At 41.7% G+C, this 25,677-nt stretch overlaps 1 protein-coding gene and 1 long non-coding RNA gene across 3 annotated transcripts in view; one reads left to right on the top strand and one right to left on the bottom strand.

Annotated features, from left to right (window-relative positions):
* pde4d (phosphodiesterase 4D, cAMP-specific) overlaps positions 1-25,677 on the top strand; it is a 164,228-nt gene that overhangs the window by 11,761 nt on the left and 126,790 nt on the right. The gene's annotated exons all lie outside the window — the stretch shown is intronic.
* Positions 7,404-9,849, bottom strand: LOC147147067 (uncharacterized). The gene is made up of 2 exons (XR_015086835.1): positions 9,628-9,849; positions 7,404-8,243 (listed from the first exon to the last, which is right to left on the bottom strand). It is a non-coding gene; the product is annotated as an uncharacterized LOC147147067 (long non-coding RNA).

The following is a 25,677-nucleotide window of genomic DNA, read 5'->3' as shown; positions in this document are numbered from 1 at the left end:
TAAATTCGCCTGAGCCCAACCTGCCTTGTTCTGTGTATGGATTGCTCAATGTAACATCCTTTTTTTTTTTTTTTTTTTTTGGGGTGGCACAAAAACCCATTTCGAAATAATTGGTTTCAAAACAAAGCGCTGCTGTTAATGTATTGTCTGGAAAAATCCCATCAGAATTCTCGCCTATTAAATAGCACGTTTTTAAATATTCATAAAGAAATGAAAACACAAACGGCTCTATAAATAAATTGTCAGTGCAGCGGCTTAACATCTAACAAGTTATGGTAAACATATTTAACATTATTTATTTTCGGAGGGTTTAGGGGATTCGATCCTCTAATTAAGAGGCTTGTCTTGGTGCTTATTTGCTACGTTTACTTTTGGTGTGTTTTTGATGCCTACAGGCAAAGAATTTGAAAGTACCAGTAAATAGGAGAGTGGATATCAAAGGAGCAACAGATGGGCAACGATATGCAGCAAAGGTCCTTGGCTGGTTTGGGCCAAGGATTGCGAGAGGTCATGGTCAGTGTATTTTCCGTTCGGATTGAGTTTCACTTGAGTTTGTGTAATATCACAGCGGCACCACATGATAAGTTGGCTAGGGGCCATGCAGTTGCAAACACGGGGGGTTTGTTTTATTTTCCTGCTAACCCGCACGATAGAACGGAGAAGCGGTGATGGATGGGACCCATTCGAATATAATGGATGCAGCAAGAGTCAGCTCATTTGCTGTATACATTTTTAACTGGTTATTTTATATTCATCGTAAATTATGTAAAATACCAAAGATGCTTTTTCAAGAACCGATTTTATGGGTGGGCCTTTGTGACGTGACTAAATTTCCTTGATCGGCTATTGGAAAGTACGTAAACCATTGATTTAAAATATTTATTGTTGCAGATCACAACTTTTCCTCACATACATCTTGAGATGAAGAGCACAATTTTTTTTTATAACTGTTCTTGTACTGATTTCCAGTCAAATGCTACGACACAAATATCACAGTTGACCTCACGTCGCACTTTTTCTTGTTGTACGACTAGTTGATTATTGTGCCTGTCCGTGGTCAGAAGAGACAAGGCGTCGGCTCTTCACCGAGAAATGCGTAAGCCAACTGTAACAAAATCAAGTGACTCCTACCTACTGATGCTACTGAACACTCGCTGAACCGTAGCAAAGTTAATGAAATGCAGACATATTGACGTGCTAATTTCACCCCATTGACTTGCTGTCTGTTTTGAAGGCACGTAGGATCAAATGATAATGTCCGGAGACTTCTATGGTTATTTTGCACGCCTTCTTTCAAGCACTGGTAACTATTTACGATATTTGGTAGAGGCCACAAGGCTGCTCCCGCTTAATGCGCGTTGCGTTTTTACTCTTTTTAATTTTTGGAGACTATTTTTATCTTATTTTTTATCTATTTAAATTTTTGTTAATCTCTGGGTCGCTTGATCTCGCGGACTAGCATACAGCTAGCGTGAGACGGAAACGGGCTAGCTTGGGGCTAGCTTGGAGCTAGTGTATTAAAATGCCTTCAGACGACAGCGACGAACACAATGGCCTACTGGAGAAGGCAAATAAGACAATCTCTGACCTAAGAAGGGATATTCGTCGTCTCTCAGAGGAGCTCCATGAGAAGGAATCGGTCATCTCTTGCTTCGCGACCCGTTTCCCCGAACTCTCCGCGGTGGTCATGAGAAGGCGCGCTCGTGAAATCCTGTCGGCGACAATGACGGCTGAGGCGGCTGGCCTCTCGGACACGGCGAAGTGGGATCCAATTGCCTGCCCGGGGCCATCCTGCTCGACACCGTTGCAGAGTGACACCTGGGTCAAGGTGGTGTCCCGCGGCCGGAGGGCCGGGGAGCAACCCCACCGCCCCCAACTGGTCCTGGGGAATCGGTTCGCCGCCCTGGCGAGTGAGTCTCCTGTTCCCATCACTGCACTACAGCAGTCGGAGACACCGACTGCTGCGTCCGACGCTGGGGCTGTGCTCCCAGGGGCTCCCTCGGATTCCCCGCCACCCACGGCGACGACCTCGGCCGGGAACCCCATGTTGGGCGGGTCCGCCGGTGACACGGCCGTCCACTCACGCGTCGGGCTGCTCCGGGACGCGGTGTCCCGGTACAAGGGTGGTCGTCATCACCAGCATCATCGGCGACACTCATCGGTGTCATCCACCGTCTTCACTCGGCCTCGGCGGAGCCATCCTGGACAGTGGGGTCGTGAATCTTCCGCCGGTGGTGAGTCCCTTGGCGTTCCCTCCTCACGTCACCCACCGACCACCGTTATAATTGGCGACAGCACCATTAGACGTACTCACTATCCCGGCTGCGTCACCCGCTGTTTTCCCGGAGCGAAAGTCATGGACATAGTTAACATCCTGCCGGGTGTTCTTGACTCTCTGCCATCATCCATTACCCGGCTCATCGTTCACGTTGGGACAAACGAGACAATACGCCGACAGTCTGAGCAGACGAAGAGAGACTTTCACGCCCTCTTTGCCTTGTTAAGAACCTGCGATCTCTCGGTCTGGGTGAGTGGCATTTTGCCGGCATTGTCTCGCGGAGCCGAGCGCTTCAGCCGCCTTTTAAGCTTGAACACGTGGCTCCTACGCACTTGTGGCCACCTTGACTTTGCATTTATTGACAACTTTAACCTATTCTGGAATCGCCCGTCTTTTTACCAGCCGGATGGTGTTCATCCGAACTCTCTTGGTAGCAAGATTTTAGCCGCTAACATCCACCATGTCGTAACCAATTCCACTCCCAGCTGACTCTTGTTTACCAATCATATTTCTTCTTCTACTCATAAACGCTGCAATGACAATGTCACTACCATCACTTACAGGCCAATACCAGCTGCTCACAGTACCACCACCCTCACTAGCTCCCCCTGCAGGCCCTCATTATCATTACCACTATCGGACAATTTTCCCATTGAAACCATCACCGGCAGACGCTTCCCTTGCACACACAAACAACGTGGTTTTAACAGTGGTAATCTAGTATATGTTAATACTGCTCATTCGTACCACCATGAGCGCACGTCCAGCACAATAATTAATCTGGCCGTGCTGAACGTGCGCTCCCTTTTAAACAAAACTTTTATCATAAACGACCTGATTTTAGACAATGATTTACATGGTATACTTTTGTCTGAGACATGGCTTGGTACAGATGCTCCAGTTGCTCTCAACGAGGCTTGCCCACCGAATTTTAACTTTTTATTTTCTACAAGGGATGGCAAAAGAGGAGGCGGGACTGCATCAATTTTTATTAATACTCTTTTATCAAAGGAGATCATTTTTAGCAGCTATTTATCGTTTGAACACCATGCCTTTGTTTTTAGCAGTCCCCCTATTCTCTGCATTACCGTCTATAGACCTCCCCATCATTCCACTTCTTTTATTACAGAATTTTCAGAATTCTTATCCATTTTATATTCCAGTTATAACAGGATATTAATAACTGGCGATTTTAATATACACATGGACAACATCTCGGACCCACTATCCAGAGATTTTTCAAACCTTTTAAACTGCTTGGATTTTAAACAGCACGTCTTGCAGCCAACTCACAACAGAGGACACACCCTGGATTTGGTTATAACCTATGGCTTGTCTGCTGGTGTGTCCTCTGTTGTTGACTTGGCAGTGTCAGACCACTACTGTGTCTATTTTAACATCGCCAGTTTTAACCATCTAGCAGTCCCGGTCAGAACAGTGAAGAAACGCTACCTATCTTCTGAGGTGGCAGCAAATTTTATCGAGATCTTAAAAAACACTCCTGCTGACATTTTACCTGCACCCTGTGATCTTATTGTTGACAATTTTAACCTACATCTTAAATCATCATTAGATTCAGTAGCTCCACTTTTAATTAAAACAACAAAAACAAAGACTGTACCCCCGTGGAGAAACAATGCTATCAAAATATCAAAGAGAAAATGCAGGAGTGCAGAGAGGAGGTGGAGAAAAAGTAAACTTACAGTACACTATGAAATTTTATGCGAACAACTGAAATCTTACAATAAAACAGTAAAACTGGCAAGATCTTCCTATTTCTCAAACCTCATTACAGTCAATAAAAACAACCCCAGGGTTCTCTTCTCCACCTTTGAACTTTTAACTAGTTCTGATTTTAATAAGTCCCCACAGAGACCAACAGATGCTCTCTGTGAGGACTTTGCAGACCACTTCAGAAGTAAAATCGATGACATAAGATCCAGTCTTTTAGCCCGTCAAAACACAAGTTTTAATAAACCCGGACAATCATATTTACATGAGGAAACACTGGAAAGTTTTGCCCTGGTTGATGCAAGGACACTTGTTCGAGTTTTCTCCCAGGTAAACCCAACAACCTGCCTTTTGGATCCAATTCCCACATTTCTTTTTAAGACATTTTATGGATTTTTTGAAGAACAAATTTTAAATATAGTCAATTGCTCTCTTCAGACAGGCGTCTTCCCCGCTGCCTTTAAAACGGCGGTGGTGAAGCCCCTTCTGAAGAAGAGCGGTTCTGACCCGAGCGTTTTTAATAACTACAGACCCGTATCCAACTTACCGTTTTTAAGTAAGATTTTAGAAAAACTGGTTTTCATCCAGTTGAATCATTTTTTAAATACAAATAATATTTTTGAGAAATATCAATCTGGTTTTAGGATGAACCACAGTACGGAGACTGCTCTTTTAAGGATCTTAAATGATATTAGGTGCACTGCAGACGTGAGAAAACTCACAGTCTTGGTGCTACTGGATCTAAGCGCTGCTTTTGATACAGTAGATCACCAAATTTTATTAAATAGACTTAAAAATCTAGTGGGCATCTCTGGTACTGTTTTTGACTGGTTTTATTCCTATCTCACAGACCGATATTTCTTTGTAAGTATGGATACTTGTTCCTCTAAAACTCATGAAATCAAATGTGGGGTTCCTCAAGGTTCGATTTTAGGCCCCTTACTTTTTAATCTTTATATGCTTCCCCTCGGGGATGTCATCAGGGGACACGGCATCAGCTTTCACAGCTATGCTGATGACACGCAGCTGTATATTGCCGTGTCTCCTGATGACACAGGACCCATTGATACCCTTTTAAATTGCATTTTAGATATCAAGTCATGGATGGCAGATAATTTCCTACAGCTCAATGAGGACAAGACTGAGGTTTTAGTTATCGGTCCCGAAGGTCAGAGAGAGAAGCTTTTACCAAAACTACACATTTTTAATCCCTCACACTGTGTGAAGAACCTTGGCGTCATTTTTGACTCTGAGCTCAGTTTTATTCCTCATATTAAAAATGTAACCAAGATTGGTTTTTATCACCTTAAGAATATCGCCAGAGTCCGCCCGTTTCTCTCTCAGGCTAACACGGAAGTGCTGATGCATGCCTTTATTTCCTGTCGTTTAGATTACTGTAATGCCCTGCTCTCTGGCCTCCCGAAAAAGAGCATTTCACCACTGCAACTACTGCAGAATTCAGCCGCTCGGGTGCTGACGAGAACCAGAGGGCGGGAGCACATTACGCCAGTTTTGAAATTGCTGCATTGGCTCCCTGTGTGTTTCAGGATCGATTTTAAAGTACTTTTATTAGTTTATAAATGTGTTAATGGTCTTGGGCCATCTTATTTATCTGATTTGCTTTTATCATACCAGCCCTCGCGGATCCTGAGGTCCTCTGGCGCCGGCCTTTTATTTATTCCAAGGGTGAGGACAAAAATGCATGGCGAGGCTGCATTCAGCCATTTTGGTCCTCACCTTTGGAATAGCCTGCCAGAGGATGTCAGGTCTGCAGAGACTGTTGATATTTTTAAGAGGAAGCTCAAGACACACCTTTTTAGTTTGGCTTTCAACAACTTTTAAATAATTTATCTTTTCTTTTGATTGAAAATAATTCTATGTTTTGCTTTGAATGTTTTAAAGCACTTTGAGTTGCATTTTTATGTATGAAAAGTGCTATATAAATAAAATGTGATTGATTGATTGATAATGTCTCTAGTAATGCAATAAAGTGCGTACAAATATAACTTTATTCCGATTTCTTTTTTTTTTTTTTTTGCTCATTAGAGATATAAACATTGACAATTCCTTCTAATCCACGGATCATACCCACCCTTTGACTAGCTGTGTTTGTTTGCATGATGTCCTCTTGTACATCAAATTAGATCAATTAAGTATGAAATAGATGTGTCCTGTTTTGGTCGAATCATAATCGGTTTGCATTTTCTCGGAATGCGTTCGCAGAAGGGCACCACGATCATTTGGGAAATAGTTGCCATGACTACATTAGTTAGACGGGTGTGCTGATTTCATTAGTGATGGGATGCTTCGAGGGCAGCGGGCATAGGGCAGGAAGGGAGAATAAGTATCCAATGATTTAATTATGTTGTCAATATGGAGATGCGCGAGATACTTTGAAAACTTTTTGTGTGGCGTGACGATGAAAGCCACTGCCACAAATTACACGAATATATCTGGTTTAATAGAGTTGGGCGAGAAAGGGAATATTCTTAGTTTAATTGTGGAAACTCAAGGTGTTCTAGTGACAACCATGAATTGACATGAACACTCTCCAGACAGACCGCTTTGCTTAGAAACCAATAATTTGGATTTCATTTATTTATTTATTTTTTGTTAAAGAGAACTGTGTTCTGATAATTGATCCATTTTGCAATTTAACATGAAATCATCAGGTTTAAACCCCCATTAAAGTCCTCTGGAGGTCCATCCCAATGTGAGCCGAAAGGCATTTTTACACTGCTCTTGCTCAGTGTGAATACGAAAGTCTGCTGTAGAGAGTCCAAAAGGCCTTAAGGGGAAGTCAAGTCAATAATTTTCTTGACAACAATATGTTCTATGCACCTCCACTAGTCAAAACGCGGTATTGATGGGCATTCCGTGCCAGGGGACGAAATGCTGTAAAAGGACGAGGACGCGCGTTTTCGCAGGACGTTAATTTTTAGCCAAAAAATCCACTCAGTTTTATCCATCACAGCGGGCGGCCATTTTGCCTTGTGCTGCCACTTGCTGTTGACTGAAAATGACATTACTGAACCGTCATGGCTCACCTGTTTTCTGGGATTGGTCATGTGACGTTTGCAAGCTGAGACCTTAGCCTTATCCTTAGCACTGCCTTTCAACAGCTAGGCAGCAATCGCTAGTAGTGGGAGTACTGGGTTTATGATAACAAATAGAAATGTGCCATAATTACTATCATAAAAGCATTTGGTGGTGAGTATCCACCACCTGTGAGCCCGACCCAGCGCACCTTGCTACCATCATCTTACTTCATGGACAGAATGCTACTCCATCTGTTTGTGCTGCAGTCAACCTCCTGAGCTAACTGGCTCTCACACAACAGGATGATTAGGCTTCCTTTGGGTAAAGTAAATCATGATTAAGGAAAAGGTCATGGTCTGCTACATTTGGTTTTATTTTCACGGGCTGCAAAGAGTGATGGCAAAAGCGATGCATCCGCAAGAATACTGCACGGAGTAGTGCATGACTGAGTCTCATGGCCCTCTGGAGTGGCCAGGATGACTCTTGCTCATGTGTTACCTATAGGAAGAGACCGAAACATTAGGGAGATGAGGAGTCATTTGATTCACTCTCATTCAGTTGGACAGAGTATTGGGAGAACATTGGGAGACATAAAAAAGCCACACAGCGGGGCTTGAGCTGAGATTCAAACCCAGAACCTCTCAAATGCCAGCCACTGGTCCACCGCGGTGTCAACGAGTCATCCATCCATCCATTTTTTTATTCCACTTTCTTTGGTATGGTTATGGTCGAGCTGGAGCCTGTCCCGACTGACTTTGGGCGAGGATTGGGGTACACCGTGGAATGGGTCGCAACAGTCAGTTGCGGGGCCCGTATACCCAAACAACCGCTCACTCTCGCAGCGTTCACACCCACGAGCAGTTTGACGTCGTCGGCGAACTTTAAATGCATGTTAATGTAGTGTGGGAGGAAGCCCGAGAGAACAAAACCAATGCAAGCATAACGAAGGCGTGCAAACTCCACACAGGACGGAGAATTACGCCATTTCATAACTCTCTGAAGTGCGTGCAGCGTTGTCGTACGTTGTCCCAGCCTTGAGGGAAACCTTGATCCCATTGCCTCGTTTCAGTTAGTCCCAGCTGACACTTTTACTCCCTCGTATCCTCAATGAGCGGCTGCGCTCAGATGTTTTCTCAGGAACAGGCATCTCATTGACATTCGTCTTGCCTTGTCTCGTTTCGTGACGAGCAGCGGCCTGTGCGGAAATAATCGAAGAAATTAGATTTCCAACCCATTGACATATGGCGCGAGCACGTTCGAAACAAGAATACTGATTTTCACATTTGAGTAAAACTCGTCTGTAAGAACTGTGAGATTATTGCTACATTTGAGATCCAATAACAAAGGTTGTCTCCAAAGTTGCGAGAGGCACAATACATAAATAAGATATAAAGCTTGTGTGCCGTTGTGAGTGAGGAATGCCCTCTAGCATATTTCCCCTGAGTCACTTTTTAATGAGACTGCAGGACTGTCCATCATATTGAGTCATTGTTTTTTGTGTAGTGCTCTAATCTGGTCCCATTCCTCCTTTGGTATATGTTGTGAACTGGGTCAAGCTCTAGTGTCTATACATTTTTTTTTTTAAAGCTGTATTATAGAATATGCTTTTGTGGTATGGAGTAATGAAAAACAGACATCAGATACTTCTATTCAAAGTGTATTTTTTAAATTCCTTTTACTAGGTTTTCTTAAGGATTTAGCAAATTAAAAAAAAGCTCAAACCGTATCCTTTCTCTATTATTTAAATTTAAAGTTGTTACACAGTAGATGTTAAAGTGGCAAAATGATTACAGTTTGTATGTATAGTGTGGACTGTATTATGCTGCAGGTACATTTTCTGTGAAAATAATTAGCTGATAAGACGAGAGATGTCATCAATTGTATTGCACGTACCTACTCTGAAGGACGAGGATTACACGAACTACTACTAGCATTCACTAGTCGATGTTCTTCCTGGCCAGGAAGTGTCAGATGCTCAGGGTATTGTAGCAGGTACGTTGTGATGGTGAAGCAATCACAAGTTGTCCTGCCACAAATCTTACCTCGTCTGTCACAAACTAATCATTTTGGAATTTCTTATCCTATCGATTATTTAATCGATTACTCTGATAATTGACACTCTTCTCACTTGAAAATAATGTTCTTGTTATTTTCCTAAAAGCCATGGTCTGGTGTTGTGCTCTCCCTCTGACCGGGTCAAGTGCCTCGCTGCCATTTAAACTGCTCCAATGGCCCGCAGTGGACGCAAAGATTTAAAATGAAACAAAAATAAAATACAATAAAAGATCCAGCCGTGACTGTCACACTCACCTGCTCTTTATTTAATTTTTGCTCACATTTCCCACAATAACAACATCGCTTTAGACTCATCACTGCTCAACGTTTAGCGATGAGACACAGGCAGCAAGCTATGCTAAGCTAAGTTAGCCGGAGAGGCTTTAACAAACGAGCGGTCACGGCAATTCAGTGGAAGAAACTTGGCCCTCGTAAAGTAATGATGGGATGTGCTGTGACAAAGGTTAAGTTTATTCTGTATTAATTCACTTCAAAACACCAATTTCAAGCTGCGTTGTCGTTACCTCGAACAGCAGGCATCCGCTGAGCTGCCGCCAGATCGTCATCACACAAGTCACATTCCCGTGTTCAAGTCTCCAATCTCTGCCAGCTCCATTTCGCAGCAATTGTATCCATGCATGTTTTTGTCCCCGACCTCAAACCTTAGGCATCTTCTTCATGGACATTTGTCACCGCAAGACAGCGTCCGCAGCAACAAACGTCCATGCGGGAACACGGAAGTGGCCAATCATTTTGTTCCGGGTGCCGGGTTTTAAAATGATTAATTATAGTTTCGAGGGAAAAAATCATTTGTTTTGTTTTGGGATCAATTTAACCGAGTTAGCCGACATTTTACCCCCCCCCAGTCCTACTCTCTTCACTCACTGAACGAAGCATACGGCCCCGGATGTCTTTGTGGATTGATCATCCGGCTCACATTGAAGGGGTCAACTCCTTGTTTATAGTTTGGATGTGAAATACAGTATATCTTTTTTTTTGACACCAGTTCTGGAACTTTTTGCCCTCACCTCACCGTTGAATTTGAAGTCAAAACAATGTCAGCAATATTCATGCCTGATTACAGAAGTGGCTGCTTACTCACTCCGTGTGGCGACTGTGATTTATGTGGCTGTAAATATCACGCTACAGCAGAGCCTTTCCATTCCTTAAACATTAGGTTTTGAGCATTTGTGTGCAGGTTGGTCTTTTTTTTTTTGTTCAAGGGTATTGAAGCATCTGTCGATCTTGTGCATTTTTGTTTTGTACAGTGCCGTGCTCTGCTGTGCCGTGTCATGCATGCACAGTAAGAGGACTCAAGATGTTACTGTCTTCATTTCAAAAGTATGTCCATTGGGATCATTTGACACAAAACTGGATGAATGTAGTACACTCCCCGGCCACTATACAAACGGCATACCTGTACATCATCTCATACATATTATATAATTTGGGATTTGCAGGTTTTCTTTCTTCACATTTTGGCGTCTTTGACTTCCAAGCACTTAACTTGGCCTGAATTACAACACAAGTGTAAAGTGTGTTTTCTGAGCACAACCTGTTTGTTAGAGTCCTCTCCTTAATGAGGCTAACATGACGTGTGACTCACTATGCCACTCAATGATAATTAAACATTTTCGTGTAGCTGTGTGTGCTTTGTCTTCTAACTTTTTGCTTGTCCTCTTCATAATTTGGTTTTTGCTCTTTCAAGTGTTTCTACCAAGACGCACGATTCAGCTTGCCTGGAAATGGTTTGGAACACTAGCTAGCTTTGTTTCCACCACCGTGTAGGCAGGATGGTATGCGTCAGCCAAGTACAGTAAACAGTGTGACGTCATAGCAGCGAGAGACGGTGCAATTAGTGTGACAGCAAAGAGCAACACGACATTGTAGGCAAAGGACAGCAACGGACGACAACTATGTGGCGCTCTATTCCAAAATGACAAAAAGCCATTTTTTGTCGTCTTCCCATTCTAACCCTGACATGGAAGTGATTGACCTCCTCACCAACGCGCTACAGTGACTAAAGCGCCACACTTTAGCTACCCTTCTGCAGAATAAAGGTGTCAAAAGTTCACTGTTCATCACAAAGGAAACCCACATTTTGCAGACCGAACCTACAGGCCTCCAATGAATAATGTTGACATTATTACTAACAGCATACATATATGATCCCGCAACAATTCAACTTCATTTCAACGTCATTTATTTGTTTTATATTCATGGCCAACAATGGCATTCATAAAAATGTTTTTGGTTTTGACTTGGAACCAATTTGGGTCACATCGCCATCATAGAAAAGGAACTCCGTCGTAAAATGTGTCAGTTACGTAAATACTGGGACATTATAGCAGCGGTTTCAAGTGAGACTTGCCAATAAATTCCGCCACGAAGCGCAAGGGCACAGTAAATGGCAACAGTACGGTAGTGGCCTTTTTGTGTTCTTTGTCCTTGGGAGTGTTTTTCTGACAAAAGGGCCATTTTATGTTCCTCTCACTTCCAGTTGATTCTATTTAACCAATCAATGGACTGCAGTGTGTCTAGCTCCAACCTTTAGGTACCATACTACTTTGTCGAAAATGGTGATTATTCTTCTGTCTTTCGGGTAACCCATAAATTGCAGAGTGGGCCTAATTCAATTGTACTACTTGCTTGGTAGAAAAGGGGCAAAATTAATGTAAGCTTTGGGATAGCTTTGTTAGCTATGGAAATACTGGAGTGTCATAGCATAGCATAGCGCTTTGCATCCTCTTCAATCGCAATCAGTCGGGTGATGATATTTGCATACAATGATACGCAATCATACCCTGCAGTACATGACTGAAACATACCATTAGTCACTGGGAAATTCATCCACATAACACAAAAACTACTCTCCAAAACAGATGCCTGACTTTGTCAGCCAGAAAAATACTGATACTGTAATGATCTCATTTCATAAATGGTATTCTTCAAAAAGTTCACCGCTGAAGCCGTTTGAACTCCGTTGCTAAGCAAAACAGTAGCCCCGACTGAGGCAGGTAAACAGTCTCTCAGGTAAATTAAAATGCAGAGTCTCATAGATGGCAGGGGGTGGACACTGTATACCAGTTTAAATTTTGTCTTTTTTTTTTTTTTTGGAGCATCCATGATTGCACTCACCAGTGCAATTCGTCCTTGAGTAAACTTGAGCCTGAGAAGGCAAGAGCAGCGAGCTAATGAATGGGTGCACTGGACACTGTTTTTCAGTATTTATGAGCATCAGATCGCAAAACCAATTAAAAAGAACTCATCAAAGGTCACACCCCGCAACACACACGCACATAAACACTTCAAGAAGTGGTCTGGCACTTGTAAATGTGTTGCGTGTTGCTGTGAGCTGCCACTGGAGGGCTTCGGGGGAATAGCGAGGGTTGCTCTTCTTGATGACCGTCTGCTTTCTAAAATTGGAAAATGCCTTGTCATTGGTTATGTTCCGCAGGGGATAAAGTCGACACAAAGTAGCCCTGGTAGAATTGTTGCTTGTTTCACGTTCCAAGACCAGTCGAACCGCGCGCACCTTTATGCGACTCGGCAGTCAGTGCTTCACTTCGGGGGGGTAAAGGCCAGATTGTGGATTTTTTTCAAAAGGTATGAACTGTTGCTTAAGGACATAAAAAATGACAACAGGGCTTCAGCTATTGTCGCACTAAACAAACATTGACATATTGGGCTTGTAGGTGAAATTTCAGGATGAATTTATAATCCACCATAACCTTTAGAGATGAATTTACTTTGACCTCTAAATTTTTAAATGCACGTCTAACTTCAATGCTTCAGTACATTTTTCACAACAAGGAGCTAAATGACAAAATTCACAAACGTTGTTTGATCCATAAGTGGACCGACCAATATATTTCTAGTTTAGCTAGAATTGGTACTTTAACAGTCCTTTTAATTGTGCTGTTCACATTTTGACATCAGCAGACCAAAAGGACTCATAGAAATGAATCAAAATAGTACCTGAGGCCTCAAACGGAATGGGAAGGGGCCACTGAGCTGACAGTGTCACGCAGTGTCATCAGCAGGTTGCGACACAGATGCAGAGTCACAGAAAGTTGAAGTCATAGAAGTGGACACCGTTTGAAATGTATTGATTGATCCAAGGATCAAACACCTGTTGGCTGTTAGAGGAAAGCAAGTTGTGCAAAAAGTTCAGAAACATCAAACTGTTGGTTATGTGCATTCCAAAGTTGAGAGAAGGTCAAATTAAGTTCACCTGTAAACATTTTGGCGTATTAAGGCTCAGTGTCAAGCTGAAAGCTGAATATCCCCAACTATTTGTGCATTCTCGTGTATTCCCGAGCACAAAATCATACTTGGAATACGACGTGCAAAATGACCTTTGATAATGAGCCAAATACTAAGACTAAGGACTAAGACTTATATATCAAGCTCGGGTTACGTGACGGCCATTGGAACAGAACTCTGTCAAACTGAAGATCCCTTGTAACTGTAAAAAAATAGTATATTTGTCACCAGGTGGCTTGATTTGTAGTAAGTGTGAGTGTGACCACAGCTGTCGTGTTGGTGAGAATCCCTTGTATGGTACATTGAACAGTTATTGGTGCATTTGAAAGTTTGGAGGTCATATTTAATTCCCGAAATTTGATCTGAATGTCCAATATCCCTAACTTTCCGTTTGTAGTGTATTAATGAAACCAGTTGCTTTGAAAGAGTGGCATATGCTGGCTAAGAATCAAGGAATTGCACAGGGATGCACACATGAATATAACATTGTCACGTCATTAAAAAAATCAAACGCTGGACCTGTTTTAACGTCTTGTTAACCAAAACAGCAGTACCTAACTCGGCACATACTGTCCACTTTTCTTCGAGTTTATAGGTTGATACACCCATACACATTGCATCGTCAAAGAGAGCAAGCCATTTTCAGGATGTTAGATTCAGTCAGCAATTTGATCAAATAAAACACCTGTGGACTGAGCAATAGTATGAATTTGTGAAAAAATGGACATGGGATGTTTCGGCCTGTTGTCAGCGATATCTAGAAAACCTCTGTATCAAAACAATTTCTTCCTCTTCTTTTTTTTTCTGTTTTCTTTTTTTTCTACTTCCTACTATTATTAGAAGTAGTTGTGAGTGGTGTTGCACACATCGGGAATGTGGGTGTCTGCCGCAACTTTTTTTAAAATTATTTTTTTATTTTTTTTTACTTCTCTCAAATAGCATTGTCGGTCATGTGTTATCTCAGACGCTAATAAGGATTTCACACGGACTTAGGTCGTTTCCATTGTGATCCCGTTTTTTAGTGGTCTATAATAACAATGGACCAGCCTGGAATCCTCCTCAGTATTCCGAGTTCCAGTGCTTTGTATTTCTCAACAAAAGCCGCTTAGCCACAATCCTTTTGTATTTACCACTGTGAATTACACCTAAGAACTGTAGGGGACGCCCTTGAGAAAAATAGATGTAGTCTAAATTTGTCTGATATTCTTCCCATCCCGTCAGTTTAGTCTTTTAATATGTGATATCTTTCACTGTCGGCGAGCACTCCCTGTGGGATTCATCAGTGCCATCTTGCCTGAAAAGCATAAGTCTGCTAACATGCCTGGCTTCTCTGCAGATGTCACTTACCTGATTTGTGCCACACTAATGAGAGCCTTTCCTAAATTTGCCTCTCTGGGCCCTTGTAATGCTGGGTGAATGAAAACGCCAACGACCTCTTTTGTCCTACATGGAATGATTAAAAATGGGATCCACGGCTGAAAGTAGCATTTAAGGCGACATTTTTCCTTGGCATGCGTATAACTGGCATGGATCAGGATGGTATGAAGGTCTTGCTTGTTGAAAGGCTAAACTTTTAAAGTGTACCAAAACACCCTCTCGGGACAGACTATTGGTCTGTGAAAACATGTTTGATCAATTTTTAACGTTTTTTTTTTATTAAAGCAGCACTGGGCAAGAATTCGACCTTAATAAAAAATGTTCACAACTCTTTTGATAAAACATTGACTTACAAGTAGTTGAATGGGACTTTTGTCATGCCCTCGGGGGGTCTGTATTGTTTTTACTGGCACTAAGCAACTTTGAGGAGGATGGGAGCAACCCTGGCACAAAAAAAAACCCTACAAATGCCCTGAATTGCTTTACGGCATACTCACTTCCTCCTTTCGCTATAAGGACGGAAGATTCAAATAGTCTACGCGCTATTACTGGTGTAATGGCAGAAGCCCCAAAACAAACAAAAAAACAAAAGTGTTGTTTAAACAAAATTAGACTAATTACCTCATCGCTATTCACCTTTCATACAGCCACTGGAAATTGAAATATAATTCAGTCTAACTTGCAGGCCAGCGAGAACTCAGGTTTTCACGACACTACGCGCTGGCGCGCATGGAAAATGTGGTTGACTTTTGTCAAAAAACTACCGCTTTTTTTCCACATGGTGCCGCCATAATCAACAAAAACTGATTTATGACACAGTGTTGCTATAATGGTGCACAGCACGGTGGTTGATGGTGAGCTAATCTGCCTCAAAGTTCTGAGGTGCTATGGTTAATTGAAGACTGCAAATATCTACAGTCTGTGTGAATTTGAATCTGATTGGGAGTAAGTCTAGACATGTCCCAGCCAAGGACATTCTTCACATGCAAAGGGATAAGGTATGTTTACAGTTAACAAAACAAAGGCAGACGGCTCCATTGTATCGCAGAAGAGAACAGTGGTCTTTCTTTTTAAAAGAAATCAACACAACACGTCAGTCGGTACTTGACCCGGTTAGGGACGATTATAGGGACGGATGAAAACCCATTTCCATCCTCGCATAGTCCACCCTTTTTAAAAAGGTTTTTGTCCTCCATCCCCAATCATCCCTGTCCACTTTCTGCTACTTGAAACTGAAACAACAGCACATTCACGGTTCATAACAATCAGTTCCACACAAATCACAGCATTTTTTTAACGTGCAATTAAAGGAGAATTATTATGGTAATATGACCTTTTGAATTGCTTGCATTCAAATAGTTGAAGCTCTTCAGTTTCTGCCTACCCATCAAGTGGGAAGTTAAACAACCAAGTAAACCGTTTGTGAGCTGGCTAGTTCCAAAAATGTGTTCTGAATTTTTTTGGTATTCTTGTTTGGCCAACATGACAGCTCCGTTTGCTGCAATGCGCACTCTTTGACGAGGGTAATTTAGCAGCAGGATGATAAAGTACTGCCTTTTTTTTTTTTTTTAAAGCGAAATAGCAACTTTTTATGGCGTTATTGGAGACTTCCAAGAGATTGTTACCCTTCTGTGTCCAGACTGCAAATAAATGGCACTTGCGCATGGTCTTCACCAGGGTTATAATAGTTTGGGATTTTTCATTATACTGTTGTTGGTTTTTTATTACATTTGGACTTTTTTTTTTGGTGGTTTTTAAAGCAGTTTTGTTTTTTAGTTAGCTTTTTATTTTTAATTAAATTTTTTTCTAAAGTGCCTAATTTTTATTAGACTGTTTTTTTTCAATATATAGTATTTGTCAAGTACAAGGAAATATTGTATTTTAAAATATTGTCACATAAAGTGCAATTCTCAAATTGATCTTCATTCTTTTCCATAGAGAAACAGCAATACCAAAATATTATTGTACAAATATATTAGTTGACGAAGACGAAAACAAAGCGCATTTTCGTCATCATTATAGTTCTAGTTAGTTTTATGAATGTAAGAAGTAGTTTCGTTTTTTTTTTTTTTTTTTGTTAAAGCATTTTTTATTGTATGTTATTTTCGTAAATGAAAATGTTTTTAAATTTTTAGTTGTTTTTTTTTTTTGGGGGGGGGGGATTCGTTTTCATTAACTGTAATAACCTTGCCCCTCACTGACTAATTTAACCATCCCTACTTCCCAGTCAGGCTCCCTGACTGAGTCATAACTGGATAATATATTTACTAAGGGTGTAACAAACACCGATTGTTCCACTTTAAAATCAACCGTCATTGAATTGGTGTCACACCCCGTGTATACGAGATACGTATCGAATCATCTTTTATTGGAGAGATGCGCACATCTATTGTTTACTGTTGGAAGAATACAAAGTGACTAGCCAATTTAATTGCAGTCAGTCACATGCTTGCTGGTAACTTCAGCCGCCTGTCATTGCCTTGTTACTTGCTGATGTTTATTTTTCTTGGATTTTGAAGGATACTGTACCTCTGGGCTGCATTTATAGATTCGGCCTCCCTCTGGGATCTAGCGGGTAGATATTGTCAACACAAGCAGCTGTGCAGTCAAAGCGCGTCAGTCGGTTGTGATTTAAAATCGAACATGCTGCCGTAATTACTCTTCCTTGTTTGCCACATTCAAATGACAAATTAGTCTATATGCATTACATGCTGGTGAGGGCCGTTAATGGAACGGCGTCCGACTTCGATCATTTATCTAAAGGGTAGGGTATTTAGAGAGAGTGGGGACGCTTAATCAACATACAAAACAAGTACCTCTTTTGAAAAAGTTGGCATTTTACCAACTTTTGCCGGTCCGTCGTCCGTCAGCGGCCCGGGCACCCGTCCGTCATTCGTCAGTCCGTCATTTTTTTTCCAAGCCAACCCAACTTGTAATCGTCAGTTTATCCGTCCGTCAAACCGTCTGTCAGGTGGTTCTCAGGTTGTCCGTCATATGTCCGTTGGTCCGTCAGTCGGTCCGTTTCACGTACACGTACTGTATTTGCTAGTTTATTGAACCGGTGGTTTCAACTCCTAAAACGGCAAAACGTTTTAATTTCGATTTTAAAATGTCTTAACCAGAATCCAACGCCGCATTGTGGCCAAGGGTAAATAAAATCCAATCCAAGTAGCGCACTCCAACGTCTGTTTGTAAAAGCTCTCTTCTTTTTCTCCTTCTCCTTCTTCTTCTAGGTTCATGGGCATTACCCGTATAGTCCATGTGCCGCAATCAAACGCACCAGACGGTATATGCAAATAAATACACATACATATACGATTAGACTCAAACAAACATTGTACATTTGTGTTGTGAGCAAAGTGAAGTGCCCTCTTTAGTCAATCACAGCAAGCCATCCACAGTCATAACGGTCCTCCAAGGGAAACTACAACATGGCCTGTGACAAAAATGAGTTAAACACCCGTGATATAGGCAGTTTTTAAAACAGAGTGGGTGTCAATTGCGCTTTTTCATCATTCGCTGTAGGACTCGGTCCATTCCCTCGCGAAGAGTCGGGGGTTTCCCCGTACTGTGAAAAGCAAGAAAATGAATCCGCTATTCTAGGAGATGGGCCGATTTCTTAACGTTTTCTCCATGGGATGTTTCTTAATTGAATCCTAATTTTTGGGACATAGCTGATAATAGCAGTCAGGAGGTGAGCAGAACCATTAAGGGAAAGTCACCAGCCGCACATAATGCGCAGGCATGACTTTGCTTTAGTTGGCCTGTATCTTCTCCACAAGGTGACTCCAATGTGAAATGGTAAAGAATGAACAGATTGTCGAGGCGCCCCGGGGGATGGGAGTCTATGCACACCGACTCTCCTGTGACTTGGACTCGGCTGTGGGAATGGCCTCATCCCTGTGCCTTATGAGAATTGATCAAGGAATCCAATATAAGCACTTTCTGAAAATGACGATAATGACAACCACACCGGTTTCTGTTGGCGCTAGCGTCACCGTGCCTCCGGGAGCTTCTCTGCACCTGCACAAGCTCACTCAAACTAGAACGGCACTCGGTAGAGTGCAGATGCGCGGCCAGGTTGTAAAACTGTAATGCAGGTGGTAGATTTCGCCGTCCTAAATGAGTGGCTAGAGGTGTGAGTGTTCATCAGGTGCGTCGCTGGAAGTTTCACATAATTGGTCCAAAAATGACTATTTACTACTTATCATGTATCTTTGTTCATCTGCTGTATATATTGTATGTCAGTGACATATTGGATCCTATAGAATATGTGAACGAGTCAGATTACGCAACGTACAATTTATAGTGACAGGCATAACAATTAAATGCTAAAGTTAGCATTTAGCATTTAGCAAATTTCACACTTAGTTTGTGAGTTAATTGAGATAAGACCAGTATTATTTCAGTGTGTAGTAGATACCGAATTTGTATGCAAGTCAAAAAAACGTCCGTAATCTATCACTACGCTAATACAGTGGTAAATTCATAATTATTACTACAAATACGAAATATTGGAAAACAGTAAATTAAGCAGAAACCGAGTGTACACATATACGGCATATTTCTAATCTTGAAACCTTTTTGTCAGTACTGTCGTAAACCGAGGACCCTCAGTGCTGGAAAAGAAGACAGAATTTGTATCACCTTTATTCAGATCCGCAGCAACATTTTAAGACCGCATCCTTTCATCTGGAAACCAATTTCGTAAGTTTTGTGCAACTCTGAAGCATCTCCCTTCATCCACTGCTTTTGCAGAGGAAAAAAAAGGGAAGATTCTGCTCAGAAAAGTATTTTTCACCATCATTTCAAAGAGGTTAGGCTCGGGGCATATTATTGTATCAGATTCAAAGTCATCTGTCTGTCACGTCAGACGTTTTGTGTTCTCAGTTTTTATTCGGGTCTTAGTTCAAATTTTGTGTTTGTTACATTTTGCCATGCCATGTCAGCATAGGCCAAAATTGGTTTCACTTTGAGGACATTTCTTTCCCTGATAGGTTTTGAACACGTTAGTATTGGAACCTATTGTTTTTTTTGTCAAACAACTTTTACTTATAGTATGTAGCCGTAGTATGTTCATATCGAGTGGTGTACATTATGGGATGCTTTCTAGTTTTCCAAAGTCATCGATTTAAGTACAACTTAATCATCATTGATGTTTGGCCGGTAAGTTTTTTGTTGTTGTTTTTTTTTTAAATCAAAACCCACCAAAATTCATTTTAACCCACATTTGACGGGGTGGCGCATGTTAATTTTGAACCCTTCAAATAATCTAGACATGACTTGAACGGCCGGCACGTCTGCCTCATAGTCATGACATCCGGGTCCGGAATGCTTGCCCACAATGTTTTTTATTTGCTATATTCCTTCTTAGGTTAGGCGAAGTCTCTAAATTGCCCACAAAAGTTAATTTGAATACGACTGGTTGTTTGCTCTGAGATCGACTGATGACCAGTCCGGGGTGTTGCCTGGCGCTTGTCTCAAAGTCAGCTGATTTGGCTCCAGTTACTAAATTTTAGTTAGGAACTCTAAAAGGGATGGATATGGAAGGATGCTTTTAGAACAATAAACTGCAAAAACGATTGGAGATGTTGTTTTTATACCACAGAGCTTCTCATTTGGGGCTGATGTCCCTCACTCACAAAGCCTTTACTGTGGTTATTAATTGTGTTTATGATAGTTTGAGCACTTTGCCTTCAGCTAAATGGCTCAATTGTGGTTGACCAGCACAACGTTCCCTGTTAATAGCTAGCAAGTCTTGCCTCGTCATCAACGATAGACTCAGAATGATCTTCACATTAGCCGTTGGAAGGTCGACGTACGCTTTAGCTACCGCATCGCACCGAGGTGTTTGCGATTAACAAGACCCCGGGGGCAGGGATGGGAACGTTGTAAAGGAGAAAGAAGGTTAAATGTGTATGTGACTGCGCGCATTCAAGTGCCTGCGTCCTCCTAGAAGCACAAAGGTGGGGCATCTAATCAGCCAGTGAGCCACAAAGCCAATCCCCCAGACATTCTTACACACACAGAATAATAACACCACCCGGCAACGCAAGAAAATATGCTCCTGAGGAAGAAAGCTAGCAGCCAGGAGATTCGGTCATCTCGCCTGGCGGTGCCCATCCAGAAAAAATGACGTACATTAGAGTTTCCGTGTTTCCTTCGTTAAATAGTGATGTGCCCTCCTGTAGAGATAATGCCTCAATTATCCTACAACTTTCACATCCAGCCTGGCTCTCTAAGGTTTTAACTCACTCATCACAAATTCTCATGAAGAGGACATTGCTTCATTTTATGCGGTTAGGTGTTATCGTACGTCCTGAAAGGTGCCTTTAATTGAAACGCGTTATTTTTATGACCCTATTCATTTAGCTCCCACGTGAACGGATAAACACAAATGAACTAAAGAGTGACATGTTAAATCTCATTCTGTCATAGTAATTTCATCATACTGAGAAGTGATTACGATTACGATGTACGATTTAATCATAGCATGCGCTAAATGTTATTATTTGTAGAGACAACACATTTTCTACCATTCTACATTACATTACATTTCATTATTACTGTTGATTTATATAACATGAATGCATTTTTTTTTTTCAAATACAGGCCTGTTAGAGCAGGTCCTCCAAGTGGCCCAAGGGTTGTTGGTTGGAATCCAGTTTCCATGGGCAAGACACTGAGCCCTCATTTTTTTTCTCTGTGGGCCCCGGCACTGCGCCTTGCCTGGCAGCAGCTGGCCGCCCATCCCTGTATGAATGATAAATGCACCATAGGGGTGCACTCCATTGACCATTTACCAGATACTTTGCAGTCGAATACCGTAGATAGAATTGCATTTGTAAAAACGAAGACCTCCTCTCTAACATGCGTACATGGACTGTCTGCAGTTGAGTAGACAGACGTGAATTACTACAAATAAATGCCTCACCTCTAAGAACCGCTCGATACTCTCGACAGTGGAGCCGCTAGAATTGCCTTTGTAAAAATATGGCCTCCTTTCTAATAAATGCCTTACCGTTAATACACACCCGAGTCACTCTGCAGATGAGTAGAATATTTTTTTTTTTTTTTTTTTGTTAAAGTAAAGGCCTTCCAATCAAGTGCATGGTACTCTATGCTGTTGAGTTCATACAAGTGAATTGGTCTCCTCTCGAAACACTTCACCTTTTATAAGGATTCTCTGCAGTCGAGTAGATCGAAGTGACTTTGTAGAAATAATAAACCTCCTCTCTTTTCAACAATGTTGCCTCTACTGGGCTTCTAACTGTCTTTAGTTAGTATAGATACTGTAAATGCCTCCTCCCTAATAAGTACATTACCTCTCATAGGCACCTGGTACTCTTTTGCAATCTAAGATTTCACATTTCCACATTTGTTTGTTGATTATGAGAATCAAGCCTCAATGTACTTTACAGGGAGTTTGAAGGTTTTCATCAATCTCCGCCCTTGCAAACTAGTAATTAATGCACAGGCAATTGAAATATGGAAAGGCCTCAGTTGAGGTTTTTAGGCCTCATAAAACTGAGAATGAATTTTGTCCCATAACTTGTTCTATAAAATGTTGATTAGGTCCGTTAAATGTGATCACCTCGGGCAATAGAAGAAAAACATTATGGTACAATCTTTCTGACCTGACATTTCCTATATGTCCGCGAGCGTGCCGCTCCCATAAAAGAGTCTCTAAACTGGTCGCATGAATAAATTATGACTAGGGCTGTTCGATTTTGCCTAACAAGAAAATCTCGATTATTTTCTCTCAAACCAGATTTTACGATTTCTTTGTAAAATAAAAAAAATAATGAAAAATGAAGTATTTTGAATGCCTTTTGTTTAAACTGAATTTTTCTTTCTTTGAACTCAAAATGCCAGTCAATTTAACTTGATACACACAGAACAATCTATTGGGATTAACAGCACTTTACTTCCACAATAGATTTCAGATCTGTTCTTAATCAAACCAATAACGAAAGAAGAAAGTGCATATACCATCTGAAACGAAATCAACATGAGAGAAGGCAGACAGTCAAGTCTGTAAACCAAACAGTCCGTCAGCCAGTCATTTTGCCAACCAGCTAGTGACTAGCCTTTCACCTTTCTCCCTGGTCTTACTTAAACATAAATCAATGATTAGTGCAAAATTGTCACTCAATAATACAATGCACCGGTTGGACGAGAGGTCCGTTGTAGAGGAGAAAAAAAGGGACGCCTTTCAGACGTTGAGTAACTTGCTCGCGGGTTGCATTGTGCATGCGGGGCACACACTACACTACAGATCTATATTTGCCCGATTTATTAACTAAACGCTCACTTGCCTGAGCAAATAGCAGAATCGCCGGCAGCCACGGATGTTGTTGTTGTTGTTGTTGTTATCGGACTGCGCGCTCGTTGGAGGAAGCGGGAATGCAGAGGAAACTACGGTGGCTTAGATACACCGAAAATAAAAAAATCGAACGTGCCGATTTGAACGTTTTTAACATCCTTTTATCCCGAAAATTCGGTTTCGCCCTAGTTATGACTTTCCTATAATGCACATATACCGGACACGGTTGACTTAATAGGCTGTAGATCAGAGTGACGGGAAAGGCGGCCCGTAGAGACATGCACTTGTCGTTTGAAGAGGTGTGAGGATGCTAAAAAGCCTGATGGCTTTACATCAGACGAGATCCTAAAGCGACCCTTGAGTCCCAATCAAGGAAATGTGAAGCGGCCAAAAGACTCTCTTGTGTTTCCCCTGAAAGCAACTTCTCTTTCTGTGAAGTTTCAATCCGCAATTTAAAGTACATATGTATAAACGTCCGTGCAGTCATCTCGACTCTCCATTTGATTTTGTCAGTAACTTTGGAAAAGAAAGTCTCTCAGGCTGTAGCTGGCGGCTATTTGTGTGTCCGTGGGTGACCACTCAAGATTCCCCCAGGGACCGAATAGAGAGGCTTTCATGCTAAGTGCTAAGGGATGTGGCCAATCAAGGGTCGAGTGAAACGGAATCCTTGATCAGTTACATGGGTTTGACGAGGGAGCCACAGAGCAACTGGGTCCATTTGTTTTTAAAGCCCCTGTGTGTTGTGTTGTGTTTTTAAATTCCAACTTGTGCTGCGATGGAAAGTCAACGCTGACAATCCCAATGACCCTTTTTATGGAACGACTGCTAACTCCTGTTGCGTTTCAGACATTTACTGACTGGCCAAATTCCAGGGGAAAAAAACCCCAAAACATTACTGTGTTTACATTTATTGAACACCTAAAATTGATTTGTACATGCGCAGAATGCAATATGCAACTACATACATTTCACACACAATCGGGTAACAACTGACAATTAAAATGAATCGTCCGTTAGTATACCAGATCCACATGTGCTGCGCACGCAGCGGCCACACAAATACTGCCCCAAACACTCACAAACCACATCGACAACGTTGCCAAGCAATCGAGAAAAGTTCCAACAAAACTCAACGGCTCTTACAGTGTTTTCAGTTTGAATGAAAAACAATTTAAAAAAAAAAATGGTGTTTGACTTTTTTATTAATATGCCAAATCCTAGTTACAAAATGACTTCAACATCACTGTTTGTGTACATTTAATGAACACCTGTAGCATTGCCAAAATCCAGTAAACCACTACACAATTGTCAACATTGTTCAGCATTAATTGGGAATTGATACAAACACACACAGACGCTCAGCTTCATAAAACAGGTGAGCCGTGATTGGTCGTTATCCGAGCCTCTGTGATGTCATTTTCAGTCGACAGAAGTGACAAAATGGCCGCCCCCTGAGATGGCTAAAAACGGGTGGATTTTGCTGCTTAACTCATATTCCACAAACACAATATTAATCAGAATGCCGTTTTTCTACGAGTGGGCCTGCATGGAACTTATTCTTGGAAAAAAATATGTTTGGGTTGACTTCCCATTAAAGGTAAATTCGATCAAAAGGGCATTTTCATTAGGCTTCAAGACACCATTAATCCACCATTCAACACAATTGACTGAATTATTGATCCGCTTATTGATTAATGGATTAATACGGCCATTCCATATTAAAATGAGTTAGCCCACTTGAAGTGGGACTTGACACAATTGGTTTGTGCGCTGTGTGAAGAACTCAGCCTGCTAAAAGTTGCTACTAAAGCCTGTGCAACAAAGCCAGATTTGTCTTTCTGTGACAAAATAACAATGTCTAGTCCCCGTGGAGGATTTTTTTTTTTTTTTGTAATGGGGTTGATGGTGCTCAGAGACCAGACCATCCGGCTCCAACGGGGTCATAGAGACAGCGTCTCCTCGGCCCATGGCCTGGGAAGATCGCATGTTGGGAAAGGAAGATGATGGAATAGTGAGGTGGGGGTGCAGGGGGGGGGGGGGGGCGGTTGTAGAGAGCGGATGATTGGGAGGCTCGGAGGCGTTGTCGAGCGAGCTCAGCATACTTTGTAAAGCTGGACAGCTGCGTTTGAAAAAGCAAAAGCCTGCTGATGCACAGGTGCAGCGCTGCAGAAAGTGTTCCTTTGAGTTGAATTAAATACCATGTCTCCAGGCTGTTATTATAAATGGAATTTGGTAGGGTATAGTAGAACTGATGATGGCAGAGAAATGGTTCACTGCCTTCCAATTAATCGAAAACTCTCCCTTTGCCTTTAACAGTAGGATCCGGTCTCATTTTACCAATAGCTTGGACACAGATAATGAGTAGTATGTTCTTTTTGCTTGAGTTGAAATTTGCATCTTTCAAAAAAAAAAAAAACTTTTGTCACATTACTTCCAGCAGTCTTTTTGACTTGATAATAATACATAATTATAATCTGTGAAAAAAATCAGAGGGTACCTGGCTGCATCTTGTACCTCTAATTAATATACAAAAACCGCCGCACCCGAGGAAAATCAACCAATCGGAGACAGAGGTCCTGAATTACGAGACGTCAATGGGTTGTTT

Source organism: Filicampus tigris, chromosome 5 (genome assembly GCF_054856515.1).
Source record: "Filicampus tigris isolate MCC_2025a chromosome 5, RoL_Ftig_1.0, whole genome shotgun sequence".
NCBI lineage: Eukaryota > Metazoa > Chordata > Actinopteri > Syngnathiformes > Syngnathidae > Filicampus > Filicampus tigris.
This window is presented reverse-complemented; position numbering and strand designations above follow the sequence as displayed.